This window comes from Pogona vitticeps, chromosome 4 (assembly GCF_051106095.1).
Source record: "Pogona vitticeps strain Pit_001003342236 chromosome 4, PviZW2.1, whole genome shotgun sequence".
Taxonomy (NCBI): Eukaryota; Metazoa; Chordata; class Lepidosauria; order Squamata; family Agamidae; genus Pogona; species Pogona vitticeps.
This window is the reverse complement of record NC_135786.1, coordinates 184,250,879-184,269,034: the sequence shown is the minus strand read 5'-3', so window position 1 is coordinate 184,269,034 and position 18,156 is coordinate 184,250,879. Positions and strand designations below refer to the sequence as shown.

General features: G+C 38.8%; 1 long non-coding RNA gene across 2 annotated transcripts in view; it reads right to left on the bottom strand.

The window, feature by feature from the left end:
* Positions 1 to 17,242, bottom strand: part of LOC144588561 (uncharacterized) — a 96,301-nt gene extending 79,059 nt beyond the window's left edge. For both annotated transcript variants that reach the window (XR_013544176.1, XR_013544175.1), the window contains exon 1: positions 17,122 to 17,242. This is a non-coding gene — a long non-coding RNA (uncharacterized LOC144588561). The remainder of the gene's footprint in view (positions 1 to 17,121) is intronic.
* Between the last annotated feature and the right edge of the window lie 914 nt (positions 17,243 to 18,156).

The window sequence follows — 18,156 nt, the reverse complement described above, 5'->3', positions numbered from 1 at the left end:
GAACAATATCTAGCATATCAAAGATGGTCATAACAAACATTAATATAAAGGCATTACTGGCAGTTCCCTTTTTAATTCTTTTTCAAACTATTCACCTCCGTGTGTTAACCTTATCCTCAAACTGTCTACCTCAACTCTCTTTCTTAGTTAGTCTCATCAGATCTCATCAGCATATAAGATCTCAGTGCTTGCCATCTTTCTTCCTTGCTCTTCCTTGTTATCTGTGATTTCTATTTCCTGAAGGAAACCAACTTTTCACTAAAAGATAGTTACACCATACTGGGCAGGGTAAAATATTTTAAATAAAATAAAATAAATAAATGGTTTGGCACTGTTTGGTAACTATGTTGATGATCTCTTGGACTTCGTAGCCACCTACCCTTGGCTCAGCAAATTTGAGTATAAACACCTATACATAGTATCCCTCTCTAAATACATCTAGTCTATGCTTTTTCCGTTGTGGCCATGAGCCTCATCCACAGGCTACTAAATTTTACTATGTATACTGGGCATTCCATCTATGCAGGGTAGGGCTGATGGGAGGCAGCTGAAGTCCACCTTGTATCTCATATACCACAAGTGACAATGACCCTCCATGTGAATTTCTCTTTTGAGTGATCTCCAATAAACATTTCTGAGGAAGAAGCACTTGCTGTTGGATGTCCAGGATGGAATGGCCACATCCCATGATATTGTCTAGGCTGTGGAATGAAGGGAATGTTCCTGCTGCTCTATCATGTGGAAACCTGCTGACCTGCAAATGTCTGGATTGTAAATAAAATCCCCAGAAACAGAAGTTCTCATAGTACTATCGATGTCTCACAAAGTTAACTCAGGGTGTTTGGTTTTTCAATTATACAGAGAGCAGGTAATTACTTTAAAACATCTCACATACACAAAGATAACATGTAGAAATTATGGAAGTAGTTTATTACTTATAGTTCATTGGAGGAGGTGAGGCCTTAGAATTCCTAATTTTATTTCCTCTTCCAGATCCATTACTTTCTAATTTCCTTAGATGATTATTAAGTTTCTTGTTAATTTTTTGAATTTCTGCCAGCTTTCAGTAATTCAGACCTGCATCTTGTAAAGTTTTTGTCTTTGCTGAAATCCAAGGGCCCTGCAAGATTCTGAAAAGAACAATACAAGGACTGAATTTACTTCAGAGCATGACTAACTAGTACCCAGAAGAAATAAACCTAAAGAAAAATGAAAGTAGAGCTGGTTCACACATGCATGTCCATTTCTAGAAGTAGGGTGCATCGGGAGATGTCTTACATATGCGAGTGGGCTACTGTTGGAGTCATGAACTTAGCAGGCTGATGGGCTTTGTGATGATCACCAAAATAGCAAAGAGTCTCTTAGAGATAGAGGTTAAAGAAGTCAGCCACACACACAAGGATGTCTGCCAGCAGTGCTCCTGGTGGGCGGCTAGTAGAAGAGGCAGAATCACACCGAATGGGTCCGCAATGAATTCTGCCAATGCATTCTACCCTGCCCCCAGGAGGACTGTGCTTTTATTAACCTTACAAGCTCACAGATAGTGGACAGTAAACAGATAGGTTACAGAGTTCAGATAGGACAATGGTTACATCATGCCATTAGGATTGGCCTAAGGAAAGGCTCTATGCAAGCTCCCTAGCACCTATGAGAAAGAGGAAGAATGGTGGCAACTCCTCCTCTCAGAAGCAGCTATGACATCATCCAGGAGAGTTTTCTCTACACTGAAGAATCAGCCAACAGCTTAGCAACTTTGGGGAGAAGCATTCCCCCACAGGCTACTACGTAGTATGTTTTGTGCCACTTCAGATACTACTATTTCGATCCTCCTGCAGGCTCCAAAGCAAGAATGTATAAACACATTCTATTTGGGTAAGCATGTGTTCACTAGATATGGGGGGTGGGAATCATTGGGCTCAAAATTCTTGATGGAAGTATACATGTTAGACTTTGTGCGGCTCATCATTATAATGCAAAAATTAATCTATTTTAATAAATTTTTTAAAAAAGAATAGATTATGTTACAAAAAGAAAGAAAAGCAGGAAAAGAATGCAGTTCGTACTTGGAGAAATGCAACAAAACAAGTCCAAGAGTTTTCTCCTCCCCAGTCTTCAATGCTGTTGAATTTGCTCTTCTGTTTCTTTGAACAATTGAAGCTAATATTTTAATGGAAGGCATCACATATTTTAAGAAGGAATTATTGGTCGCGGAAACTGGATGTATATTGTAATGTTTCAGTCTAGGTCTACAGTGCTGTAACTTGCCCCCAAACAGTCATTCTGAATCCATTAAAGACCAGTGGCCTGATAGCCTAGCCTTTTATACCACAACTTAAAGTGGTTCTGCTTATTTGGTTATATGCTTCACAGAGACTATTCTACAGTATGCGGATGATGGTCACCTAATTGGCATAGACATTGTATCTCTGCACTATACTGAATTAAATTCAAAAGGATGGACATCCTCTCACTTCATCATTTTAAAAATAAGCTCTAGGTAAATGGGAGCCTTGACAACTACTGTACTTTTCTTCTTTGCTCTGCTTGCCAATCCATTTGCTCCATCAACATGAATAATCAGACCATATACACAGGTTTACATTTAAATCATTAATATCTTAAGTCTACCTTCTAGCTTAGTTTTTGTTTTTGCTTCAAATCCAATTCCTCCTTCTGTCTCAGCTTCCAAGGCACAACACTGAAGTGCTGTCTTTTGTAAATCAACAAGACCAGAGAAGGTGAGTTCTGCCTCTCATAATCAATTGATGCCTGTTATTGTAACTTCTGTTTAATGGAATACTCACATGGACTGTGAGCACTTTGTCTTGGGCTGATTTATAGCCCCCCTCCATGCTTTTCCTGACCCTACCTTCCTATTCCTCATAAACATCCTATCTTGTCCTCATGGGCTAGACATCACCTGAGCTGAGATGTATAGGAGAGGGCAGCTAGCAACCTGCAACTTACACTGGAATGAATTGTATTAGCACGGATTATCTTCCTGATACTTTGCTGCTTTTCTAGATTTGTTTCTTCTAAGTTAGTTGAAGTTCTAAGTTAGTTAGCAGTGTCACTGAAGCGACCAACATGAATTTGGCCCAACTCCAGGAGGCAGTGGAAGACAGGAGGGCCTGGCGTGCTCTGGTCCATGGGGTCACGAAGAGTCGGACACAACTAAACGACTAAACAACAACAAGTTAGTTGAAATTATTGGTCAGCATATCTGCATTGTTACCTAATATTGTCTTCTCATTTAATTTTTATTTAAATTTCCCCATGTAATAGGACTGCTTCTGGCAGTATTTCTTTTTGGTTGAGCAACCTTTTTGGTAACCATGGCAAATAGGACATGTAAATACGCATTCTCATTATGTAATAACCTCCAGAGAAAGCAAATGAATGTTACCTTCTTGTTATTTCTACACACGCTCTGGAACAGACAAGTGGCATCTAAATTTGAATTCTGGAGCCCAGTCCCAAGTAGCTAATGTACTTTTAAAGGAAATTGCCAAATAATAGTAACAGGTTTTTTTTAAAAAAAACATGATTTAAGAGAGAGATTTAGAAATAATTTAAGAGATATTTAAAACAAAAAAAGAGATTCATCAGACAATTTGCAAACAATAGTGTCAGACTACCAACTACATTTAAAGCATTTGAATATATTATTAAACATACACATGGCACTTTTATCAGACACAACTTTTTGCAATTTTCATCTATTTTTTTCCTTCAGAACACCACTGTATAACTACAAAAACTTCTAAACTTTGCCAAATGGCAGCATATGATGCTAAAAATGTCAAACCCTAGAAAGATCTGAGACAGACATAAGTGAGAATCAGTAGGAAAGAGCTAACCAAGAAGTAGATTCCTCTGCCCCCTACTTCCATGTTCTGTGAAGGGTACTGAACATAAACTCTGGTGGAGGTTCTGAGACTCACTCAACATGCTAAAGAGGAGCTGCCCTGACAGGAGCAGTTCACCTGCCGGTCTGGGATTTGTGTTTGGAAATAGCTGCTTATAAATATCTAGTTATTTGTAATTAAATACTTTTCCTAAGATCTAACTGCATTGCATTATGACTGTAATTTAAGGTTAGGTAACTTTACTCCTTTTGCAGCCTAACTGTAATTGTTTAGTCATGTTTATGGGGTGTACCATCAGGTTGTGTGTGTGTGTGTGTGTGTGTGTGTGTGTGTGTGTGTGTGTGTGTGTGTGTGTGGTTTTTTTTTTTAAGAATATCCCATATTTTAACCACTAATGCTGTACTTCACACTGCAGAACGGTAAAAAGTCAGGTTTATAAAAATAACAACTATTTTAGCTATTTTAAAGAAACTTAAAGTAGTTACTTTTTTAAATGCTCTTTTGTCATTTTCAAAAGTAAATTTACAAGCTGTGGGATGGAAGTTCCTGCCAACGACCAGTACAACTGATGGGAAGAGGGGAAGGATCACCATGCTTGTTCTGAATGAAGCACCTCTCTCCTCCTCCTTCAAAGTTGGGTAATTTATTCTTTCAAAGCAGCCCTTCCTTGTTTACTCTGTTACCAACTGTTCTTGTCTAGTGAGATCAACTGCTGGTGCATGATCATGCATCTTCAGTGAACAGAAAAACGAAGCTTCTTGCTATCTCTGTGTTGAAGAAATGGAATTGGAGAGTCCATCCAAGCTCACTTAGTCATTAGCACATTGCCTTCACGACCATAGGCCTGCTTGCATGAAGAGTTGTGTTTGTGTGTGTGTGTGTGTGTGCGTATGCGGGGGGTTAACCAGCAGTTATATCATAACAGTAGCTCATTCGACTCTTGTTTCCAAAGTGTGAAGACAGTGCCAGAATATTTTAATGAGTATACTTTGTCTACCCTTTTGACCTCCCAACCTTTTTCTTACCAAGCTATACTAACTTAAGAGTTGATTAAATATTCATCAAAATACAGAGAACAGCCCTTCGTGTAGGAGACCTTAAGTAATGCTTGTTTCCTAAAATACATATGCTTTCAGAAGAGTACTTTCTAAAACTCCTGTATGCTCCATCTGATACAGTCCCAGTCACACAGGTATCCATCATATGACCATTTTATTCAGAAGCAGGAAAATACTGGTATACTTCATTAGCCTTTTGTTCACTGTTGCATTTTGTTGCCAGGATAAATAAATATCAGTTTTCAAGCGGGAAGATAAATGACTGTGTGTCACTTTGCAATCCAGAAGGATCTAGGAATCCAATCTCAGAACCTTTATATATGACTTGTGTTTGGATGTCTGTGTTTTGCCTTAGCTTGCTCCTATGTGGCTTAAGAGATTTGCCATGAACTCTCTTCTTGACTCTTCAACACTACCACAGAATTTCCAATATCTCATGATAAAAGCATCTCATGCTTCAAGATAATTTTTTTGCATTATCTATATCCACTTTCATAAAGCTCAGAAACTAAAAGCTAGCACCAGAACCTCCAGAGGACAAAACCAGCCCTCAGGAAGTTATTTTGACCTCCCCTTCCCTTTAATCCTTTCAGTGACAGTTAAATCTGCTTCTTCAGGCATTCTTTTAATAGCTAAAGTTGAGTCCCTCCTGAAGCTGGATGTAAGCTCTTTTTAAGTATATTTTTAAATGCTGTTTAATTATTAACATATAATTAATTAGTGGTTTTTAATTATTATTGTATACTGATTTTATTTAACTTTGTAATTTGTTGCATTTTCAGTCTGACTTATTTTAATTATTGTGAGCCACCTTGAGTCTCCTCTGTGGGGGGAAGATAGCCTAGAAATAAAACAAACTGAATATCAGTTTTTCTTATGGATTTCCTCTGTTTTTAAAAATCACGTATTGAACTTCTTTTTCTTTAAATGTGGCCTCCTCAAACACAAGGCCAATCTGTAAAAAAAATCCTGCTAGCAATCAAAATTTCATTTGAAAAAGATGTTTTCCTCTCCTGAAATGCCTTTTTTTCATGGTGTTATTCAGCCCTGTAGATGCAGAGTTGTTTTAATCTCCAGTTTGTTTTCCAGAAGTTTGTCAAAAATGTAGTGGGTTTTCAGATGGTGTTTCAGGAACTACAGTTGCGTTTTACAGAAAACAAACTGGAAGGATCAACAAAGGCCACATTTTTAAAAAATTGGATAAGAAAACAGAGCCAGCTCTACTATTAGCCAATCTGAGGCAGTTACCTCAGGTGGCAGAATGGTGGACAAAGCCACCACAACCCAGCATTTCCTCGTGTTCCCTGTTCCACAAAAGAAGTTGTGTCCCATCTGTGCCACTCTGTTTGGCTTCAGTGATGCTGTCTTGCTTCTTCAGTAAGACTTGGTTTTGAGGAGTCCTGTAAGCCATCTTTTTTTGCGGGCCAGCACTCCCTGTGTGCCTTGTCTATAGGAGCCCTCATAGCCATGTCATAGTAAAGAAACTGTCCATTGTCATTGGAGTTGTGCAGAAGGAAACAGCAGGGACAACTTTTCTCTGGTGGTGTGCAGGTGTCCCAAATGTCTACACTGTTGTGTGTGTGTGTGTGTGGCACAGCATGGCAGTAATGCTGCCCCCCACACAATTTGAGGGGCAGTAGTTTGCTTCCCACCTCAAATGGTGGGAAACCCTGCATTGCATTGGTCAGGAGAACAGCTTATTATGTCATAGCTCTTCATTTAACATAGGTGGGAGAAATAGTGCCTTTATATTTGCAGTAGTAAAAACCCAAGATAAACACTCACTTTTACCAAGCCATCAATAAATATTCCTTATTTTGTTTGTTTATTACATGTCCATCGTAACTTTCACAGAAAGAAAACCTCAAAGTGGGGTTTAAAACAGACAACAGTGCTACAGTTGATGAAATAAAGAAAAATAAAGAAATAGGCTATAAAAAAGGCAGGTGAAACCATAAAACTAAGAGTTTAAATCTTTGGTGAAAGAAGGCAAATAAAAAGCAGAGTCTTGAGTGCTGTTTAGAAGATAATAGAATGGATGTTTATCCTATCTTTTGTGCTTCTGCTGACAGATGGAGACCCACCTCTTCAGGCAGTCTTTTAATAATTATGACTGAGTCCCTGGATGCTGTTTTTTCTCATTCCCTAAGTTTGTTTTTAAAGTGGCTAATGTTTTTAATTATTTAATGGGTTTTAAATTATTATTGCAGTTTGGTTGCTTTTTGATCTGCAGTCAACTGTATTCTTAGTATTACTTGTTTTTACATAGTGAGCTGCCCTGGATGCCCTCAATGGGAGAAAGGCGGCCTACGAATGATATTAAATAAATAAATAAGACTTTAAAGGTAAAGGTTCCCCTTGACATTTAGTCCAGTCGTGTCCGACTCTAGGGCTCAGTGCTCATCCCCATTTCCAAGCCATATAGCCAGCGTTTGTCTGAAGACAGTTTCTGTGGTCACGTGGACAGCATGACTAGACATGGAACACCGTTACCTTCCCACCAAGGTGGTACCTATTTATCTACTCGCATTTTTACATGCTTTGGAACTGCTAGGTTGGCAGGAGCTGGGACAAGCAACAGGCGCTCACTCCGTCCTGTGGATTTGATCTTATGACTGCTGGTCTTCTGACCTTGTATCACGAAGAATACTGTGATTTAACCCGCAGCGCCACCACGTCCCTATAAATAAGGCTTTACCTGGTGCCTAAAAGACAGACAAATTTCCCTGACAGTTCTGGGAAAGGCCTTCTCTTTTTGTAGCTTCTTGCCTTGTCTTTCAAGCATGGGTGGGCAACTTGTGGAGCCCCTGGTATTTGTGACCAAAGACTCCAATTAAGGCCTAGCCAGCATGGCCTGTGGTGAAGTATGATACATACTGCTGTCCAAAAACATCTGGGCAGCAATTTGCTCACCCCTGCTTGAAAGTCAGGCACATGTTAGAAAAGATTCTGGTCCTAATTAAAGCAAACAGGATCAAGACTGAGAATGCAGTCTTTTTCATCCTTGTGAATCATGCCTATTGTCTTTTTCTCTACCAGTGGAGTCCTTGGTCTGCAGGTGATATACAGTGTACTACAGTTCACATTTTAAGATATTTCCATCCGACGTTCATTCTTTCTCACCACTTACCTAACAGAAATCATGTCCTATGTCAAGTCTCTATCTCTGCTAACTCTGTTTTTCATTTGTTGCCTAGAGACACACCAGATGCATAGCAACTGCAGAGTCTGAAGTCAGGAGTCTCTGTATCCCACTGGCAGTAGCTCAGTGAAAAGAGATAGAGACCCAGGGGAAGTTAAGTGTGCCTCTTTTCCCTTGAAGACAATGGAACTAATGTGTCAGCAGTGGAAGTGTTTGAAAATCAAGCACAAGTTTATGCTGTTCTTAAAAGCAGTACTGGGAAGGCATACCTTTTCACACAAAGGAGAGGATAGATGGCAAGGAAGTGAAACCCCTTGGGGAGGAATATAGTAGTTGTTCAGTGGGAGAGTAAATGGCTCACATTACAGAACCTCAGTGGTCCAGTCCCCCGCATCTTCAAGAAAACCTGGAGAGCAACTGCAAGTCATAGATGATGGGTTAAAAAGCCTGTAGTCTGACCTGGCATAACATGGTTCTTTATGTTGCTTTATATGCTCCTCCTTCCCTCACTTGCTGTATTGCACTATCCAGAAGTATTGCCCCAGGCCTACTCCATTACAAAAGTAAACATGAAGGAAATTAAAGTCCCATGGAACACAAAATGATAAATTGCAGGGGCAGCTGCAAGTAAGGACTCATCAACACAGTAAAGTAGTCTCTTGTTGTAGGTTCGAATAAATCATCCACATATGGCACATTGCACCTACATGAGCAAGCCATCTGTTGCTGGATGCACAAGGTCATCCTTCTACTGCCTTTCCACACACATCCAGAATTGTTCCCTAATGTTTCACTCCCAACAGAGATTACCATCCCCCTTTGTCCCTATTCTCTGCTGTCTCCCCACCTACTCCAGTCTCCTCTCCTTGTCCTCATTGTTTTAGTAGACATGGAAGGATGGAGACTGGCCAGCAAAAGCAAACAAACAAAAAAAGCCCATACAGAAACACCATGATATTATTCTCTTCTGAGAGTGTGCAGATCAGAACAAAGATCCAGTACTGGAGTCCACAAGAGCATATCAGAAGAAAAATGCATCACCACATAACAGTGGTGTAGCAAAACACCAGAAAGCAATGTGTTTTGTCCTGCTGTGACTCTGTCAATGCTATTTTCAGCCCTGTGTTGTGTGGACACTGGGATGCAGAACCAGTATCATGGCTGCAAAGGAAATTAAACAAATACTCCATGTGGAATCGGCTATGATGTGCTTAAAGAGGGCAAACAGGTATATGCCTTGAATATAATTTAATTGAATTTATTACAGTCAAAGACGTGCTGGTCTTAAAAATAATTGTCTCACAAGTTCTACTTTTTTGCAGTTTGCTTATTTAAAAACATTTATAAATGATTAGTCATGAATTATTTATAAATAATTAGTAATCACTGGGATTGCCTCTGTTCTCTGTGAGTGCAAGCTGTCATCAGTTTATACTGCCCTGCCATAAGGTGCCCCTTAGAGTCTGTTTGATGCAACAGGATGACACATTTCCTGATAGTCTACTAAGTAAATAAATAAATAACTTTTAAGCTATGGATTAAAGTGACATTTGCTTTGGGGGGAAACCTTGGGAATTTGGTGACTGAATTAATATTTTCTTCTGTCTGCTGAAAATGATCATGATTAAAATATTGATTTATTTTAATAATTTGTAATAGATGTTCAAGAAATCAGGAAATGATGCACTTCGCTCCCCTTTCCCCCAATAATACCATTTTACACTGAGCGAATAAAAATCTCTTCCTGCACAAGTTCATTGTGCCATCTCCTTATTTTTAAAGAGCCATGATTTCTTGCAGAAGTACCAAATTCCTAAAGCCATAGCTATGATTAATGTTGAAGTCAAGGGCTTTTCAGTGAGTAGCTTTTGTAAAGCCTGAAGAAGACATTTCATAACTCTTGAAATATATTTCTTCTGTGAGTGGATGCCTTCCCTTTGCTATTATATTAAAGAGAATTGATTCTTCAGAAAGATTGATGCATTGATGTTAAGGATGTGGGGGGGGGGAAGCAAGAGAAAAAGGCAGCTACTGATACAGCCATATTCCAAATGCTTCTAAACTGTATGTTTTCCCTTTAAATTGTTACCAGCATCAGTTGAACATCCTTAATAGTGTCAATTATTTTGGAGTTCCATAACACTTTTCATGTACCCATTGATTTCTAATTTAGATGTCAGTCTCTTTGTCTTCATCATGAAACACCAGAACTGCCAGCGAGTCCTGTGATTCTACCAGGGCAGCAGCCAATGTGTTACAACCCAGGGAGCTGGGTCAAGTAGGGGCACCTAGAGGAAACGTCCTTGGCCCTCCATTCTATACATAGTTTGTGACATCAGAAACCTTTGGGAGTCAAACCACTTGCTTGGCCTCTGCGTTACTCCAATTCTGTCCTGCCCTCAGAGAGAAAAAGCCTCCCAGAAGGATTTCACTTTACGTTCCTGCTTTGCCTCCATCATCTGCTCCTGGGGCTGCCTCCCAGTCACCTTAGGAAATAAAACATTTGAATTCCTTTCACCCCCAAATTGCGAGCTGGAACTAGCAGTCACTTCCAACCAGCAGACTCAAAGACGACTTCCCAGGGGCTGTGGAGAGACTTAGAAGCAGGAGGAGCATAATGGCTACTCCTGTGGGAGAAAATAAATGAGCCAGAGACGGGATGGAAAATAGACTCCCGTAAAGAAGAAAGTGGCATGGATGGAAGGAAAGAACAGTGGGATGACAATTCACTCACATTATTAAAAAAAATGGCTGGGTGGAAAAAAATAGCAGGAAATACCAGGGTGGGGGAGTGGCCATAACAACCAGATAGGCGGGATATTAAATAAATAAATAAATAAATAAATAAATAAATAAATAAATAAATAAATAAATAAATAAATAAGTAAGTAAGTAAGTAAGTAAGTAAGTAAATACATACATACATACATACATACATACATACATACATACATACATACATACATACATACATACATACATACATACATACATACATACATATTGCCAAACTGTGGTTGTGACCCATCCTATCTTTTTTGTTTCTCTGCTAAAATGTTGAGTTGGGTTCTGTGTTTTCTTTAAAATTACATCCAAGTCTTATGTACAGTTTCCATAATGCATGCTTAACTCTCCTATGTTAAACTCTAAGGAACCTACAAGTGTTTAGTCATTCATCTGGATTGTACTCAAATGCATTATCATCCTGCATTTTATAAAGACCCATATCTAGGCTGGTCCCAGCCACATACTACATGGGTCTGTAAATCACCCACTGAAATAGAAGACAATGTGGCTGTTGGTACCTCTCTGTGTAGCTCATGATTTCATACAATATTGCTATATTAGGGATTATAGGAACTTGTCCTTAATATGAACCTCAAGCTATTGTTGCGAAGGTGAAAAAGAATAGCACTGATGATGAACTCAGTGGTTCATATTGTTTTATCAAGATCTTTCTGGCCATAACATTTCAGGCCTAACTCTTGCATGGCTGCGATGTGAAAGCCAAACAGATAAGTGGCATGCATGCACATATTCCTTTATCTAAAAAGAAAGTTAATGGAGTGTATAATTAAGCCTTCGGGAAGTAAAACTGTTTTGAGAGACACAATGGACAGATTATTTTTATGTATATAAAAAAGAACGAAAATGTGAGCAAGAGAAAGTGAAGTTAACCTTTGCCCTTCATGTTTTGCTTCTGTGGGCAATTCCTATTCTCTGCAACCCATTAATTAGTAGTATAAGTTTTACTTCCATTAGGAGGTAGGGAGGTTGCTGAAGAAAACATATTTGTGAATTTAGCCTGTCTCACACAGATCAAAGATCATATATATTCATGCCTATAATGAGTAGGTGATGCACTGATGTTCTGCAGTGGTCTGAACTTTGTTTTTGCAGAACCTTTGATGTTTCCCTAATTGGTTTTAGCAGCATTGAAAAGGTGCTGAAATTAGAAGGGAAGAAATTGTCAGTAGTAGGTGGTAAAGGGATAATTTTGATTCTCACCATATGTTGGAAACATTAAATCGTTACAACACAGGAGGAGGGGGATCAGGACTTGTTGCTTTTTTATTTTTACATCAAACTCATTATGCATTCTCTGCAACATCCAAAAATATACTTAACTCTAGTCATCCAAGTCTCAGTTTCACAGTTGTTATTTTTATTTTTCTGGAAACAACTTTCCATCCTGCTTGTTTGCTGTGTGCTGCACATCCTTCAGCCAAATGTGTGGGGAAGAATGTAGTAACAAGCAAAATAGATCCGAATAGCATATGCTAAATGACAGTTTTATAATTCACTTTAGTTTATACTTCCACAGATAACAATTAGCTATAGACTAGCAAGCAGACACGGTAATGCAGGCAACAACCGTATGTAGATGGCCACAGATGTCTTTGCTCATATCTAGCTTGGATGGGGAAATACCTTCACCATGCACAAGTGGGAGCTATATTTGTAATTTCACAACCTAATCTCATAGCAACAGCTATACTCTGCAACCACTTTTACAAAAGCCATAAAGTTTGCACCAGTTAGCTTCCCTTTGAGGAAGAGAGGACAAAAATCTGGATTCCATGCTGCCTGCAAAAATCTGACCATGCCTTAAATCATCACTTCATTAATCAAGAAGTGTAGAATGGCAGTGTAAGATGTAATTTCTGCTTATCATTACCTAGAAAGATGGTACTAGGAATATAGCTGCCATTGACTCCAAAACTCCCTGTACTAACAGAGTTATTCACATTGATCAGAAACATGCCTAGGACAGCCCAGTTGCTACTTCAGAAGATAAGGGCAAAGTTGGGACTTCCGGCTTGACGCTGCAATGAGACAGCAGGAGGAAGATGGAGCTCCATCCCCTGGGCTGAATTCTGACCTGTTTGGGACCCACCAAGGGGTTAAAACCACCCCAAAGGGGTGGTGAAATGGGGGAGAAGCCTGTTGATCATGGGGTGGGGGAGACAAATGGGGCAGTTACCCACATTTGATCCAGGAAACTCCCCAATCAACCAGCAGGTGGAAACAAGCAGCTGAATTAACCTGCTTGCAAGTCGTCGGCAGTGGGCAAAAGAAGCAATAAATCAGCCAATTTAACATTGTCGTTACCACTAAGTGAGATGCAAAATCTTAACTATACTGCTCTATGACTATCCCTGGACGGAACAATCTCTTTAACAGAAAAAAAGTTGTCTCTTAGCCCCACCACTAAATTGAGCAGAGGTGGATCTGGAGAAGGGGAGATACGCAGAGACACAAAGAAAATAAATTAGAAATTAATTAAACACCTAATTATACTTCAAGGAAGGACGTTTGGTATTACTTTGGTGTTAAACCTAAGAAATTTTCCTCTTAAAATTATTTTAGCCAAACAATGCTGGGAGTTAAACTGTTATGGCTATCTACAGTGTTGGAAAAAAGCCCAGAACATGACCTTGAATACTCAAACTTCGAACTCTCTTTTGATTTTCCTTTCTTTTTTCTGAGAACTGACTAAAACATACACAATTAACTTTGGAAAGTCTAATACAAACATCAAGTGAACGGGGCTGTCAACTTACATCAGAGACTTGATTCAAATTAACCCTAAAGGTGATCAATTTACTAAAGTCGACTTATTGAAGCAATTATTGATGGAACTGGAGTGACTGCTCTAAGTTACCAGACATCTTCTACTTGAAATACAAGTACTTGACATCTTGGGACATAATGCTACAACAAGGGAAATTTGGGGATGAAACAAAATCTAGCCTTCAAGCAATCTTAGAAAAAGTGAGATCTCATAACGAAGAGGTGAAATCATTCAAGGAGCACTTAAAGAAGGACTATATTCAACAGGAGACAGGGAATAATGAACAAGGAAATGTGAGGGTGGAGGACGATGTATGCCAACCAAAAGAAGGGCTAGAGGAAATCAGAGGGAAACATTTAGGAGATTTAATTCTAACCCTAGAGCAGAGGAGAACTTTAGCTGTGTTAAGGGAAGATAAGGGGAGAAAATCAGTAGAATTAATTAAAAATAGCCTGGAAGATCTATTGGAGATAGATCAAGTGTATAAAATGTTTTCAGATGACACAAGGGACGGCAGAATGTTTAGGAAGATAAAAACAAGAATTGGAAAAAGACAAATACGAGAAGGAGTTAGAAAGATAAAAAAGGGAAAAATATTAAGGTGGCCCACAACATTGAAAGCATGTATACACTTAACTTATGGAATTGTAAAGGGGCCCATTTTACATATTAAAAAGGGAATTAAACTGAAATAAGGGATCATTAATCAGGGTAAAGGCATAACACAGTGATTTTTTGTTTTACTACTACTGCTACCACTGTTACTGCCGCCACTGCTGCTGCTACTGCTACTGCTACTGCTACTATATACCACAAAAACAAACAACCATACGACAACAACAGGAAGGGGAGAAAAATGGGGTTAACAACAAAACAAAACAAAAACAAAGACAAAGACATATATGCAGGGAAATACTTGCTTTCATTCAATATCTAAAATGCTCTTGACTTCATGACTGTGATACAGTAATCTCTAATATATTCTCTACTCATATCTGTTTCTGGGCCCAATCATAAAACGTTTTGCAACTTTCCTTAATATATATTCTCGGGTTCTCATGTAGTGTCCCTGATCGACTATCAATTTCTGCAATATCTAATAATTTTTTAAGTAACTCCTCTTTCTTCAGATTTTTCTGTGTTTTCCACCTCTGGGCCTAGATCAGTCTTGCAGCTGTGAATATGTGCAATAATACATATTTAATTTTTTAATCAACATCTCTGGCATTATATTCAACGAAAATATTTCTGGTTTGAAAGTTATTTCTTGATGTATTATTTCTTGTGAAATATCTTTTATCTTATTCTGCAAATCTTTTGCTTTATCCCAAGTCCCGCACAGTGGTTTTTAAGGTAAATTGAAGCTAGATATAAGATTGGGGCAAAACAAATAGTACTTAATGAATATACATTAGATACAGTGGTGCCCTGCTTGACGATGATAATCCATTCCAGCAAAATCGCTATAGAATGAAATTGTCGTCAAGTGAAAGTAAAAAGCCCATTTAAATGCATTGAAAACTGCTTAATGCATTCCAATGGGTGAAATACCTCATTGTAAAGTGAAGATCCTCCATAGGGCAGCCATTTTCTGCTGCCTGTAAAGCGAGGAAACACAGCGGGGAGCCATTTTGAAACAGCGGGTGGCCATTTTGAAACCCGATGATCTTTTTGATCATAGTAAAGTGAAAAATCGGTTCCCGAAGCAGGGAACCGATTGTCGTCAAGCGGATTTCCCCATCTAAACATCGTTTTGCAATCGCAATAGCGATCGCAAAATACTCATTGTGAAGCAATTTTGTCATCTACTGAGATAAGCATCTAGCGGGGCACCACTGTATATTGATGGAGACATGATAGAATATGTGGAGATAATGGCTAAATAATTATATAAAGAAAATTTGTATAAAATGCTTTAGATTTCATCTATTATGTGTTAGGAACCTACTCAGTTATTATTGGTATAAAATACAAAGTTAGTTGGTTAAATCATCTCAAAATTAAATAGATTTGGAACTGGAATTACTTTTATTAGGTATGTTTCTAGAGGATTTTGAAAACGTTATATACTCTGAGAGCAATATTATGATAGTAGCCAATATTGTACACTAAAATACACACATGAGCTGTTTAAAGGTTTAAAAATGTATAGATTTTGAAGAGACAACTAAGAAGACACCAAGATGCAAAAAAGAAATAATTATAAGCAACCCATGTAACACGATGTTTAACAAGCATGAATTCAATGTACTGTAGATAGATAGAAAAATTAATAAAATGTTTAAAAAAAGAAGGTAAGGGCAAAATTACAATAAACTATTTTTGGGGTAAAAATCAACAGGTTGGGACAGTGCACCTGCCAGCACCGATGTAAAGACTGAATTGCTCTTAATGCCACACAAGTGGGATACCGTCATCAATTCTCGAATGGCAGAAATCAATTCAATTCAATTCAATTCAGTGCAAAGCTTCCTATCTCACTTTCAGGTTCTGACGCTGCCTAGGTTTACTTTTCAACCTGGGGAACACTGGGACAGGGTGGTGTCTAAAAATCACTGCCATATTGCTGCTGCTGAGATTTGCCGACATTGATCCACCAGCAATTACTGGATATTAAAGGCTTACCCTCTGTTATCCCAAGGCTCTCCCTGGTCAAAAGGGTGCCCTTTCCAAAGGCTCTTCCTGGTCGAAAGGGAGCCCTAGGCAGACTCAGAACCTGAAGTGGAGGAGGATAGGAGGCTTTTGCTCAATTAAATTAAATTAAACATTACCATTGCCGATTGATGACATCATCCTGCTTGCATGGTGCAAAGTTGCACAGGAGAATTTTAGCCATTCAGGGAGTTAGAGAACAATCTAAGACATCCCATCATTCAAATAAGAATTGTTTCTTTTGTTATGAACTTTCTAGAAAATCTTGAACAAAATTTAGACTGCTGCAATACAAAGAAACAAAAGAATCTCTTATGTGAAATTGCATTCAGAGCCTATCTTACTTAGAGCCTCTGAGATAGCAGAGTAGCAATGGGCTATAATTTTGAAACAATGTATATATTAACGAAAGTAAATTCCAGTTAATTCAAATTGTAAAACTTCTTGAACTATGTTGTGAAGGATTACCATCACTGAAAATGCAGTAAGTCTAACTATGGGTAGAACAGTCCTAAGCAGGGGGTCAAGAATAAAGGGGCAGCTTATGCAGCACATCATAAATCTTGCTGACCCACGCGAGCCAGGAAAGGAGGCATAAGCAACTTCATTGAACTTTTAAAGTCCATCATATATTGCCTTTATTTATGTATTTGGGAATACTCTTTCTCCCAATGAAAACAAACAGAGACTCAAATGAGCTATACCTGCTTGAAGCTGTTATGGGGAGAAAGCTGAGTAAGGAAATGCAAGTGCTCTGGATCTTCTGGATCCATTCACTCTTCTCTGCATCCCCTGGTGGAACATCAACAACAACATGGAGGCTACCTTTGGCAGGAATCCTGATAGTGGTCAGTCTTCAACTGTTGAGCTTTCTATGCATGTGACTGGGAGATCCAGAATGGATGTGTTGCAGCTGCCCCACCAGCTGGAAGCTCTGGGCCCTATGACTGCATCTAATGAAAAGAAGCATAGATTATATTTACATCCACTTTTCTCTTATTAAGGTCCATAGATAAGTTGGAAATCCACTTTGTGGTGTAAGCCCAAGAGTAATTTTCCATCCATCCCACTCTGGTAAACAAACTGCTGCCTCCATTATTCTGGTAGTGTGCACACATTGGTTTGCTGCATGTGCATGCCTAGCTCTCAGAATCACAACACTGGTAGTTTGTTTACCACTGAGAAATGTATGGAAAGTGATGAACAGGATTTCAGTAACTATGTCCATATAATTAGGCAAGATGGCAGAGTTCTGTTATAGGTTAGTGATGGATCACCTAAAAGACAGTGTTGTTGTTGTTGTTGTTGTTGTTGCTGCTGCTGCTGCTGCTGCTGCTGCTGCTGCTGCTGCTGCTGCTGTTGCCATTGTCATTGTTAAACAACATCAAGCTTCACTTCAAATTTAAGAATATTCATGAACTGCTTGGTAAAATGATCCTTCATGTGGCTGTGGGGCTTCTTCAGATTTGCCAGTGTACAGGCACAGTTAGTATGACCACAATTGCTCAAGACAATGGGGATTTAGCACACACCCTTTCAATTTTTTTGTGATGGCTTTCTGTGGCACAGAATGTTCCATTACATGCATTATTAATCTAGTTTTCCTACGTCATTCTTCAGAGGATGGAGAGTACATAGCCATGAGTAGAACTTTCCAATTTTAGATTATTCTTCTAATGATGGGTGCATACTGATTAAGGTTTCCCATGAAAGTGAGCACAAGGAGTGCATCATTCACCAATAATCAATAAATCTTTCTTTTAGGCAAGAACCAAAATAAAAATAAAAATAAAGAAGGCAAAAATGCTGCAGCACCTTAAGGACTAACTGGTATACTGTATTTTATTGCAAGCTTTCACT